At 34.6% G+C, this 12801-nt stretch overlaps 1 protein-coding gene across 9 annotated transcripts in view; it reads right to left on the bottom strand.

The window, feature by feature from the left end:
* The window catches only part of LOC132633062 (uncharacterized), a 32994-nt gene extending 31499 nt beyond the window's left edge, over positions 1–1495 (bottom strand). For 2 of the 9 annotated variants that reach the window (XR_009579555.1, XM_060349281.1), the window contains exon 1: positions 952–1446. The gene's annotated coding sequence lies outside the window, so the exon portion shown is untranslated. Of the gene's footprint in view, positions 1–951 lie in introns of all 9 variants that reach the window. The other 7 variants (XR_009579554.1, XR_009579551.1, XR_009579553.1 and 4 more) reach the window with 7 other exon arrangements.
* Between the last annotated feature and the right edge of the window lie 11306 nt (positions 1496–12801).

Below are 12801 nucleotides of genomic sequence, written 5' to 3'. Positions count from 1 at the left end.
AGTTCCTATGGCTTTTGTGTGAGGGATTGTAATGGAGATTTAGTATATGCACAATACCAGGGAGTTGGACAAAGTACCAATGTGGTGGCTGAAGCAAGAGCAGTTTTGGAAGGATTAAGATATTGTGTGGAAAAGGATTTACATCCTTTAATCATGGAAACTGACTCTTTGTTGATGAAGAACATAGTGGAAGGAAAGTGGGAAACTCCTTGGTGTATTATTACATTGGTGGATAGAATAAAGAAACTGATGGAAGGTTTTAATGTAGTAATCCAGCATGATTTCAGGGAAGGCAATACAGTGGCTGATTTCTTAACTAACATAGCTTTTGGTTTTGCTGGTACAACAAGTTTTAACACATTTTCTGATCTGCCTAGTGTAGGGAGGAAATTACTTAATCTAGACAAGCATCAAGTCCCTAATTTAAGATTCAGGAATGGCAAAAACTCTGGATACAATGATATGCAGATTTGACTTTGCAACCCAGAAATTGTTAGGACTACTAATGGTGGTATCCGTCTGTGGCTCATTCCATTGTAGAAATAGCAATAGATGGGAAACAAATGAAATAGCAATATCAAGCATTCAGAGTACAATGAAGGGTCTGTGTTGAAACTTTACATTCTTGTTCTATAGGTGATTAGAGATATTTTGGATTGAATGTTAACATCATCTATCTTAGATGATGGTAACTTAACTCAAATATACTCTAAGCACTGGGAGAATAAAGAGTGTGAGGAATTAATCAGAAATTTAGACAGATTACAGAGTGATATAGGATCAATAATCATCATTGTAGCAGCACAACAGATCTATGTAGATAGAATCATTCTCAGCGGTAACTAGAAAATGTTTTCTATAGAAAGGAGGAGATTCTAACTCAAGACTCCAAGCAATTAACATCATGGGAACTTTATTAGGAAGATTTGAAGTGGGTGGTAGAAACTTTACCTGAAAGGACAGATTTGGCCTTCTCAGAGATTCAACTCCATGGCAATGGTTTTCACGCATCTGGTGAGAGTTTGAGATGCGAAAAAGTGAATCCAAAGCATAGAAGCTTGCATTTGCACTTGGGTGAAGTCCGATTAGGCGTCGCCGGCGTTACATCGAAGAACCACTGATAGAGAACTTTCCTAATTTTCCTTTGGTGTTTTTTGTTGGTCGACAGTTAGCTGAATTTTGTTGTTTTTTTTTTTTTATGTTTTAAGACAGCTGATGGATTGCTTTTTTTTATTATTCCTAAATAAATACCCACTAAGTCTTCTTAGTGGTTGAATTAAAAAAACAAAAAGGGGGAGGGGGGAAGAAAAAAAATGGTACGGAGGCAGAGGGGTGAGTGAACCCCTTTGTTGAAAAATGTACTATGTAAATAGGATACTAATTTTTTTTATTTTTTTTTTGCATGAATATGAATTGTGTATCCCTTTGACAGAAGAAATTTATTTTTTGAATTCTCTTAATTGAATTTCTAGCTCTACTACTAATTATAAGAATGATTGGAGATCAACGTGCAATACACGTTCACAGAAACTAATAATATGTATATTGGGCTAAGTGGCGTAAATATTTTCAAAAGCTGTATATTTTTTAAAATATCTCTAACGTTTAATTGAGTTCAAACTTTTCGGACTTAGTTTTCTCAGCTTTTTTGATATGTTTGATTGTTCATCTTCATATATTCAATATATAATCAGCTCGACCTCGAAAAACAAATCACCAACAATTGATATTGACTCTTCACAAAAACTTGTACTATGATCTTTCATGTATAATTATATATTCAAAATTTTAATTTGATAATACTTATATTATTTTCCAAAGCATACTAGATAACTCGGCACACACGTGCCCAGAGACTAGTACATCTTAATGAAATTAAGATTTTATTGAAGATCTTAATAATTCAGACTAAATAAATACTTAAATCTTAACGTTAACAGTGTACTTAATGACCTCAGACTTGAATCATTCTTCTGTTAAGTCCAAACGAATGAGGCCTAAGGCTCCTGTTAATATACTGATTGAGTGATAAAGTTGGAGAAATTTTCTCTTACCGACTTGAAATCATCCTAACCGGGGGTCGTCCAACGAAAAGAGATCAACATAATGACATTGGATACCTTGGCTTAACTGGATCTTAGATATCTAGGAAGAGACCAAACTGCACGTGCCATTAGCCTGTGAGTATTTGTCACTTAGGCAGATTTTCATGATAGAGTGAGAGGAGACAAGGTTGATTTTATTTTTATAAATATCTGTTTATTCTTTCACTGTTTAATCATTTAGTCCGAAATGTACTGTTTCGGGAATGCATGTTCAATCTTTCACCAATAGGTTTATAGGGAATTTTTTATTTTATGTCTCATGCAATTAACACTAATTGTGTGAGATTTTTTTTGCCTGGATCAAGAGTTAGTGGACCTAAAAGCTAACGATTTGGGTTCACTAATTTGTGAGGAAAAAAGTCACACAATTAATGTCAGTTGTATGACGATTCTTTCACATATGATCTTTTTTGTGAATTCGACATCAGTGATCTACGACCATCCTTTCTTCTTTTCGTTCCAAAAAGGAATAGTTAGCCTTCATCTTTCTGAATTGAGAACTCGCGTCGTTCCAATTATAACCGACGAGGAGCACCTCATTATACGATCGCGCGCAGTAACTGGGAATCCTATTACACCTAAGACTAACTTTAGTTCACCAAATCAAAATTCATATCGTGTAGTCATTGTGGACTTATAAGCGGTTGATATATCAAACTCGATCCTATCTTTCATAGCATACATTCTCAACACTAGCTGTGTGAAACACATAATATATATATTTTTTTTTTGTGAATATGGCATTAGCACATCAAGTTGCACGGACACAAAAATGTTTTGGTCCATAACTCTTCACATTTTTTACCCAACACAAAGGAAGGGTCTTCCATGCTTCGTCATATTTCCTCAACTCACTACGCTCCAAAAAGCCAGATAGTTTTTGCATCTCCGTGTTTATTTAATCTAAGGCTTAGGAAAAACCATCCTTAATTGTCAAAAGGACAAAACACACCGTCAAAGTTAGCAAAGTCAAACAAAGTGATGCTTGTTTGTGGTGTCAATCTTTTCATATCTCAAAATAAATTAGATCTGATTGCGACTATAAAATGAAGCACAATCATCTTATTTAAGATTCCAGTTAGGATCAAGCTATGTCACATCCTTATTACTTAACAAGCCGACACATTAACCTCAAGAAAAAATGATTTTATAATTCGTTGTCTTAAAGCTTAACTAAGTTTAATTTGTTTGTTAGCCATCAAAAAATAAAGGTTGCACCGTAAGTTTCCCAAATTAATACTTTTCATATTACATATATGTAATCTGTTGATAATAAATTATTCTTCAAGAGTGTATAATAACAAGCAGGAAAATTTAAAAGTGAAAGTTATAAAGCATTAAATTTGCAATTTCGAAGCATTTACCCCCAGAATTATGTATTACCATAATCCTTGACACAATTTAAGCTGAGTACTGTTCAGAAACTTGTCCATCATAATTAAATTTTTTGATAATGAAGGCACATAGTAATTACCTCGACTCTTTACGTGTGATTGGAAACAAAAAACTGACAAGAAAAAATCTGCAGATATATATACAGTAAATACGAAGTCAGTCAAATCTCTACTTCTCTGGGCTCATTACCGACATCCTTCGAACACCCAAATACTATACCACGTTAAATCTGAGGTTTATAAAAATAATGGTGGTGTTAAAGTGATCTAGTCGTGCACATCTCAACTATTTTTGATATGTGTTGGCTACAACTAATATAAATATCAAATAATTTTACCTAATAAAACTTAGATTGATTAGAAGAAAAAAAATCACCTGATATTTTTTATGTTAATTAATAAATCCTAATTGCTCATATTTTTATCCGCCATGCCCAGGGCCGGATTTAGGCCTAAATTAGGGTGCACATGAACTCGTGGTCTCTGTTTAAAACTAGATATTTTATGTATATATTTTTTAAAATTGGTCTAATATTATCTGCTGGCACCATGCTCTAAAAAGGCTAAGAGCCCGTTTGGATGGGCTTATGATTTTTGACTTATAAGTCAAAAGTCATAAGTTAGAAATTCGAGCTTATGCTTATGTTTGTCATTTTAGGGCCCTTCTTTTGGGGTGGTCTTTAAATTTTGCCCCTCATCTTTAAAATCATTAAATTTTGCCCTTCGGCTAAAACTCATGGGTTCCAGGTTTGAACCCCCACACAGTCAAAATTTAAAAAAAAAAATCGCAAGGTAGAGTTTAAATTTCGCTATGCCCCCACTGGCATACACTTGTGAAGAAATTACCAAAGTTATGCCGGACCCGGCATACTTATGCCTTATGGGCAGACTTGGCATAAGTATGTCGGGTCCGGCATAACTTTGGTAATTCCTTCACAAGTTTATGTCGAGTCTGGCATTAAAGTTTGCCCATTAAAAGTATGCCCCCACTGGCATAAACTTGTGAAGGAATTACCAAAGTTATGCCGGACCCGGCATACTTATGCCAAATCTGCCCATAAGGCATGAGTATGCCAGGTCCGGCATAAATTTGGTAATTCTTTAATTGTTAAGAGTATGTCGGGTCCGGCATACACATGACCCAAACTTTGCCTTGCAATTTTTTTTTTTAAATTTATGCTTGAGCGGGATTTCGAACTCAGAACCTCATGATTTCTGTGTGAACGCTCAGAGTTGCAATGCGAATGGCAAAAATTAAAGACCAGCAATATGAGGGGCATAATTTAAAGACCACAAATATGAGGGGCAAAATTTAAAGACCACCCCAAAAGAAGGGCAATCCGCACAAAAAAATGGTCATTTTGGCTTAAAAATAAGTGTTTAAAAGTCTTTTTTATTTTACCCAAACAATACAAAAGTGCTTAAAAGCTATTTTGACTTAAAAGCACCTAAAATAAGTCAATCCAAACAGGTTCTAAATGGTATACTTAGTTGAAAGTTGAATGTTGAGTTATTTATCCTTAAGAATTGAGATCAATTAATTCCCATTTAATATATACTTCTTTTTTTCTCTTATTTTTGGAGCACCCATATTTTAAAAATCTTAGATCTGTGCGATATTCTTTGAGCGCATGCGTAATTATATTGTGATCAAGTTATGACTTACTGAACACATATTTAATATTATAATACTACGAACTAAATAAAGATCCTAGTCCTAGTTATTGAAGCATCCATGCTTCTACGTGTGGTTTGTCTTCTTTCTCTAGATTCATCGAATCGATTTTTCGCCTTGAGGACCATTCCACATACATATGTGTTATTATAGTAACTCACAACTAAACCCGTCAACTGGTTCGGTTAAACCGGTTAAAATCGGTAACCGGACCGGTAAAATCGGAACTAGAACCGGTAGAACCGGTTAACCAGTTCCGGTTAACCGTTTAATTATTACCGGTTCGGTTCCGATTTTTTTGAAACCGGAACCGGACCGGTTAAACGGGTGAAATAAAAAAAAATTATAGTCGTTGGGGTTGGGCGTTGGGCCTTGTCCGTTAATGGACCGTTGGCAACGGTCCATTTGCAAAAATGGCCGTTGCCAAACGGTCATAAAATTAATTTTTGGCCCCCCAACCCCCAAACTTTTTTTTAACACTTTAACTCATCCCCCACCCCTATATAAACCCTTCTTCATTTTCATTTTAATTCACACCAATTCACTCTTCTTCTCTTTCTCTCAAATCTCAATCTCTCAATTATAGTTTCTTTGCAATAATTAGCCACAAAGTCTTATTATAGTTTCAACTTTCAATTATTAATTTTGCAATTATAATATTGTTGGTGGAGTTGGTGATTTTGCAACAATCCGAAGTAGCTTTGGTGGATTTGCAATTCTAGCCGCCTTCACTTTGTTGGAAATTAATCCGGCAATTTGGTACCTTCGTTCCAACTCTATCTTTATTTTTCGTAATTTAATTCTAGCAATTTATTTTTCGCAATTTAATTCTAGCAATTTAATTTATTGTAATTTATTTTCTTGTGATTTATTTGATTGTGATTTAAATTAATTCTATTTAATAATGTCAAAGAGATTAAGACGTGGTGTCGGTAGTAGTAGTGGTATTGTTAGGGGTGGGCTTAATGAGGAAACATTTGTGGAAGAAACACCTAATTTAGGTATTGATGTTGGTGGAAATAATCAACTTTTAGGTCATGAGGCAATGCAACAACATTTTACCGACACTTTTAATGAAGATGATGATGATGAAGAAACACAACCCCCCGAAAATCCTATAGGAGATACATGTCTTGCACAATCATATACACAAGACAAACCGCCTAGAACTCGTAAGCCAACAGCTAAAGTTTGGAAACTTATGACTAAGAATAGGGAAAACCAATCAGCTACATGTACCTTATGTGGACAAGTATTTAGTTTTAAGCAAGGAACTGGTAAGGATGGTGGAACGGGTACACTAAATGGTCATATGAGAACCAAACATATGGATGTTTGGGGAGAGCAAACGGGTTCAAATGTGGGGGGGTATTCAAATGACGCTAGACCCACGAACCAGTAGAAATTTTAAGTATGACAAGAAAAAAGAGCGTGTAGAAATAGCTAAAATGGTAGCTTATGATTGTTTACCATTTTCCTTTCCCTCAGGTTTGGGGTTTGTTACTTACATTCAACGTTGTTATAATCCGTTATTTGAGGGTATTCCTAGAAGTACTTATAGAGCCGATGCTATAGATTTGTTTAAAAAAATATAGATTTTATTTGCGCCATGTATTTAATTCTTTAAATTGTAATGTTTGTCTTACCGCTGATTTGGGTCTTAGTCTTAACAAGTTAGATTTTTTTGCTATTACATGTCATTGGGTTGATGACAACTGGTTATGCAAAAAATAATTATAGCTTTTTTATATGATGAAGGAAAAGGTCGTCACGATGAAATTTTTTTAGCGGATTCAATGTCTACTATTATGAGATTTTTTAACATTTATAGAAAAACACTTTGTATTGCTTTAGATAATGCTTCTAATAATACAAAGGCGATAGGTCTTATAAAAAGAGAACTAAACCCTCCGCTAAGAAATATTTTTCATGCAAGATGTAGTTGTCACATTTTAAACTTAATTGTTAAATATGGTCTTGTGCATTTTGAAGATTCTGTTCAAAAAGTTAGAGATGCGGTTGTGTTTCTTTTTTGTAATGCTAATAGGGGAAGAATTAGAGATTTTAAGAATGCTTGTGTGGAAAATAACCTTAGATCTAGGAAAATTCAAGTAGAAATTGAGACTAGGTGGAACTACACTTACATTATGCTACAACAAGCATATGAGTATAGGATTCCCATACAACAAGTTCACAACAAATATAATACTGATAGTGATGATTGGTTAAATTTTTCGCATTGGGAAGATGTTAAAGAATGTGTTGAACTCTTAGAATTTTTTTATAATGCAACTCTTGCTTTTTCTAGACAATTCTATCCCACGGTAACCGGAATTTTAGCCTACTTAGCGGAAATAGCTAGAGTTTTACAAGAGTATAAATATAAACCCGGTTATCAAGTGGCTATTTTTGAAATGATAATCAAATTTAAGAAGTATTTTTTCCCATCCCAACTTTATTTATATTGGGTTCTCTTTTAAATCTTTGTTTAAAAGTGTCTTATACTAAAAGTTTGGTTAGTCAAATTTATACATTTTTAGAAATTGAAGAGGGAGTTCAACCATCTTTAGCTGAAGCCGAACTCGCTATTGATGATGAGTTTATAAAAGTTTTTACTCATTATTCTAGTTTGGAAGAACGTGCTACACCCGTTGCTCCACGCCCTACGACTTCTCGGAGTAGCAAAAAGGGCTTGTCGGGTTTAAAAGTTTTACATTCACAGCCAACTTCTTCTTGTACTGCAAACTTTGATGAATATAACTTTTATTTGATGCAGCCAAATGTGGATATCAAGGAACTGGATGACTTGGACGTCTTAGCATGGTGGAAGAAGTACAAGGCAAGCTATCCGGTACTTTCAAGAATGGCTCGAGATATCCTTACGATTCAAGTATCAACTGTGGCTTCGGAGAGCACATTTAGCCAAGGAAGACAGCAAATTGGAGACCATAGACATTCATTATCCGGCTTTAGCTTGCAAGTACTAGTGTGCATTCGCGATTAGATAAGATCGGAGCGACGCAACCAAAACTTAGAAGCGGAGGAAGGCGAAGAGGAAGAAATTGAAGATTTGATAGCTAGTGGACCGGACCAAATGGAAGACTTTGAAGATATTTCCATGACCGAATATGATGTGGGGGAAATTAACGAAATGGTTCAAAATTGGTGATTTTATTATTCTACTATTTCTGTACAACTCATGTATTATTTGCAAGTTAAATAAAACTACAACTTGCAAATAAATGTTATCCAAGAATGAATAAAATATATGGCTCATTGAGCTTTCTTCTATTTACTTGTGTTCATATTAAAAATAAAAACTAGAAAGTTATATACTTGAAAAATAACTAAAATATATTAAGAATATACTTATAATGTATAGTATACTATAAGTATAACTTAAACACACACACACACAGATATATATATATATATATATATATATATATGTATGTATGTATACGTATATACGAATTTATAAACTTAGAAAAAAATTAAGCTATAAATAACATAAGTTATAAGTATATATAGTATACTTAAACATATATCTATGTATATATATCTATGTATATATATATATATATATATATATATATATATATATATATATATATATATATATATATATATATATATATATATAAAAGTTATATAACCTAAGTATATTGATATATATACGTATATTCTTACTATATTTTAGGTATATGTAGTATAACACTAATATATATATATATATATATATATATATATATATATATATATATATATATATATATATATATATATGTATATGTATACACTTATATTCTGTATTGCTGACTTGCTGTTAGCCTGTTAGTCAGTAAATATTTAAACTTTACTTATAAACTTGTATAACATATGTAAATATACCTACAATATACTAATAAATACTATAATATATATATATATATATATATATATATATATATATATATATATATATATATATATATATATAATACAAAAAACAAAAAACAAAAAACAAAAAACAAAAAGGTTTTGGAGACTTTGAACCGGACCGGTTCCGATTTGAGGTTTCAAACCGGTAAACCGGAACCGGTTAAACGGTTCCGGTTAAAAAATCGGAAACCGGCCGGTTCCCTAACCGGTTACCGGTCCAGTTCCCTAACCGGTTACCGGTCCAGTTCCCTAACCGGTTCCCTAACCGGTTACCGGTCCAGTTCCCTAACCGGTTACCGGTCCTGTTCCGGTTAACCCGGTTAACGGGTTTACTCACAACATAAAGAAAGAAAGATCCTAGTTCCCAATTTCTACCTTTTTTGCAATTTCCTGACATTATTCGTGAGTGCACCTTATATAAAGTAAAGGGTCTAAGCTTAATTTGCTCCTTCGATTGATTGTTTAGATCGATCTCAAGTTCTCTATTACACCCTCGATTCAGAAAAATAAAAAAATTGTGCCATGTCTTCTTCATGTCCTAGTCCGCAAGCAAGATTTTCTTTCGAGTGTCCACCAAAATTTCTTAAAGATTTCCTCGAAGATGATTCCCCTTCTTACCCTCAAAAACAACAACAACACACCCAATGTAATTCCAGAGTTTTGAACAAAAAATCATCTCAACTACTCAGAAGTCGTTCATCTAGAGCTGCTTCAGCTACTATATCAGCCATTCACAAGATCATAAACATTGTTAAGTTCTTACTGTTTTCCTCCGTTAAATCCCCATCCAATTTACCTAGAAGCATTTCAAGAAAACTATCAAGAACAAGAAGGAACTACAAAGAGAACAACGAGAACTATATTAAGAACCATGAAGTCTCAGTTACAGTCAAAGTCAAAGATATCTTACAATGGAAATCATCTAGGGACCTAGTGCAAAAGAAATCTACACCGTTAGATTACACTTATAGGTGCACCGCCACCGCCACGACAACCACCACTAGTATTGCCACAAGCAGCCAGATATCTAGTTGGTGTGACAGTGATTTTACTGCTGAGGATTTATCTTGTTGGCATAGTGAAATAATTGATGAATGTTATGGTAAAAGTAATCTACTTGAAGTAGGTGTCGGTCGTAGTTGTTGCATGGGAGAGACGAGGAATCAAATTGGACTCAAAGGTAATATGTTTCTTTTTTATTAATTTTTTTTATGACATGGGAACCCGCAACCGCTACCCTTCGGGTGCGCACAGGGTAAACCCAGCTCCTATGCAATAGCTCGCAAACCACACAGGAGAGGTAACCCGCACTAGGCAAGCTCGGTGCGACGAACTCGACCCGCACTATTGTTGAGATCAATTGATTATTATATGCTAGTTGAGTTGATTAGTTGAGTCAAAGTTAGTTAGACAGCCTGTCACAAAGTTAGTTATTGAGTTGTGGCATTTTAGTAAATACAGCTAACTTGTTAGTTAGTCGGTTAGAGCCTAGATTAGATATTTTTCTTTACTTGTAATCGTGTATATATGCAAGACACATCAAAAGAAATGAATCACTTTTCATTTTCCCAATTCCTCTTTTATTTCCTCTTTCTCTCTCTACTATCACATTTTTGGTTCATCATTTTCTCTACTGTGCCTAACCATGGTTGAAGCTTCAATAACTCCATTAATGGAGTCTCAAAGCTCTATCTCAACTCTAATATGGTATCAGAGCCTGTGAAGCTCGAATTCCGCATTCAATCTTCAAAGTTTCGATCAGATATCACATTAACAGGTCAATTTCATTTGTTTTGTTCCTAATTCATTGAATTGTGATTCTTAGGTTAGAACTTGTCAAATTTCTCAGTTCTCAATCACAATTTTGTTTGATTTCTACTTATTCTGTTGATAACAAGTTTCAATTGTTGTTCTCGTGATACCTCCTCTGTACTAGTCTGATAAATATCATATCAATTGTTGTTCTCTTGATATTTCTTCATTTCTTTTGAATTCTAAGTCAATTTTTAGTATCCTATTCGAAATCAACTGTTTACAATCCCCTAACTCAAGTGAAAATAATGACACCTATTGTCGAATAAACAAACCGTGATCGAAATCAAGAAACAGTAGATTCAACCAATCCCTTGTATATGTATCCATCAGAGAATGCTGGATCTTCAATTTTGCCATCAGTGTTTGATGGAACTGGTTACAGATCTTGGAGACGAGGAATGCTTAGAGCACTTTCTGTGAAAAATAAATTGGGATTCATTGATGGTAAGGTTGAGAAACCTAATCCAAAATCAGCTACCTATGCACAATGGGAAAGGTCTGATGATATAGTCACCTCGTGGATTTTGCACTCATTATCAAAGGACCTAAGTGACAGCTTACAATACGTTAACAATGCAAGGGAATTATGGAAGGAATTGGAGGATAGATATGACCAAACAAATGGAGCAAAATTGTACCAACTCTAACGAGAAATCAATGAACTCACTCAAGGTAACTTTGACATTACTGGATACTATACAAAAATTAAGAAATTGTGGGAGGAAATCAGTACTTTGGACATCAACTCCCAATGCACTTGTCTATGCACATGTGGTGGAAAAACTAAAATGCATAAAGCAGAACAAGATAGGAGACTCATCCAGTTCTTGATGGGACTCAATGAGGTGTACACAGTGATTAGATGTAGTATTCTCATGATGAATCCTTTGCCCACTATGGCTTAGTCCTTCTCCATTTTGTCTCAAGAGGAGAAACAAAGAGAAGTTAGACTTTACAACCGACTGAATTTAGAGTCCACTGCAATGCATGTAAATGCTGCAAGTACCAGCACTCATTTCAGAACAAATTACAACCAAACTACAATCCAGGCCACAACTCATATAAAGGCTCTGGTAGCAGGCCCCCAAACAAGTTCAACTTGTTTTGTGAGTTCTGAAAAAGACCTGGTCACACTAAGGATAAATGCTACAAATTGCATGGTTTTCCTGCTGATTTTAAGTTCACAAAGGGAAAGAATAATACTTCACACACTGGTTCAGCTGCAAATGCATATGGGATGCCAGAAGAAATGGGAAGAAACCATGATGGCACTAACAAAAGGAAGAACTATGAGACTACCAACAATCAAACTTATAGTAAGCAGGGCCATGTACTGACTAAACAACAATATGATCAGTTGCTCAACCTGTTGGAACACATCCAGATCCAAGGTGGAAACTCAACTGGACAGTCTGCAAAGGAAGCTGCAGATAACATCATTGGTGGAGCTGTCAATTTTGCAGGTATCATAGCTTGCTATTCCTCTATAACTGAGATTGACAATCTATTATGTGACTGTGTTCATGGATTATAGACTCAGGGGCATCACATCACATGACCTATAACAGAACCCTCCTTACCAACATTAGACCATTACCTTACCCCTTCCTAGTCACATTACCAAATGGATATAGAGTAAGGGTGACAAAAGTTGGTGATGCATGTTTGACTTCAAAACTGACCTTGTACAAAGTGCTGTTTGTTCCCAGTTTTAAATTCAACTTAATTCTGTGCATTGTCTTGCCTTGCAAATAAAAGGAATTGTTAGTTTCAGCAGTTTCTCTTGTTTAATGCAGGGCCCTTCAATGAAGAGCCCTCTGGAGATTGGTAGAGCAAAGAATGGGCTCTATTTCCTTTGCTCAAGATGTCACAATTGCCGTACTGTTACTTC

This window comes from Lycium barbarum, chromosome 1, assembly GCF_019175385.1.
Source record: "Lycium barbarum isolate Lr01 chromosome 1, ASM1917538v2, whole genome shotgun sequence".
Lineage (NCBI taxonomy): Eukaryota > Viridiplantae > Streptophyta > Magnoliopsida > Solanales > Solanaceae > Lycium > Lycium barbarum.
Note: the sequence above shows the minus strand (reverse complement) of the source record. Positions and strands in the feature narration are given on the sequence as shown.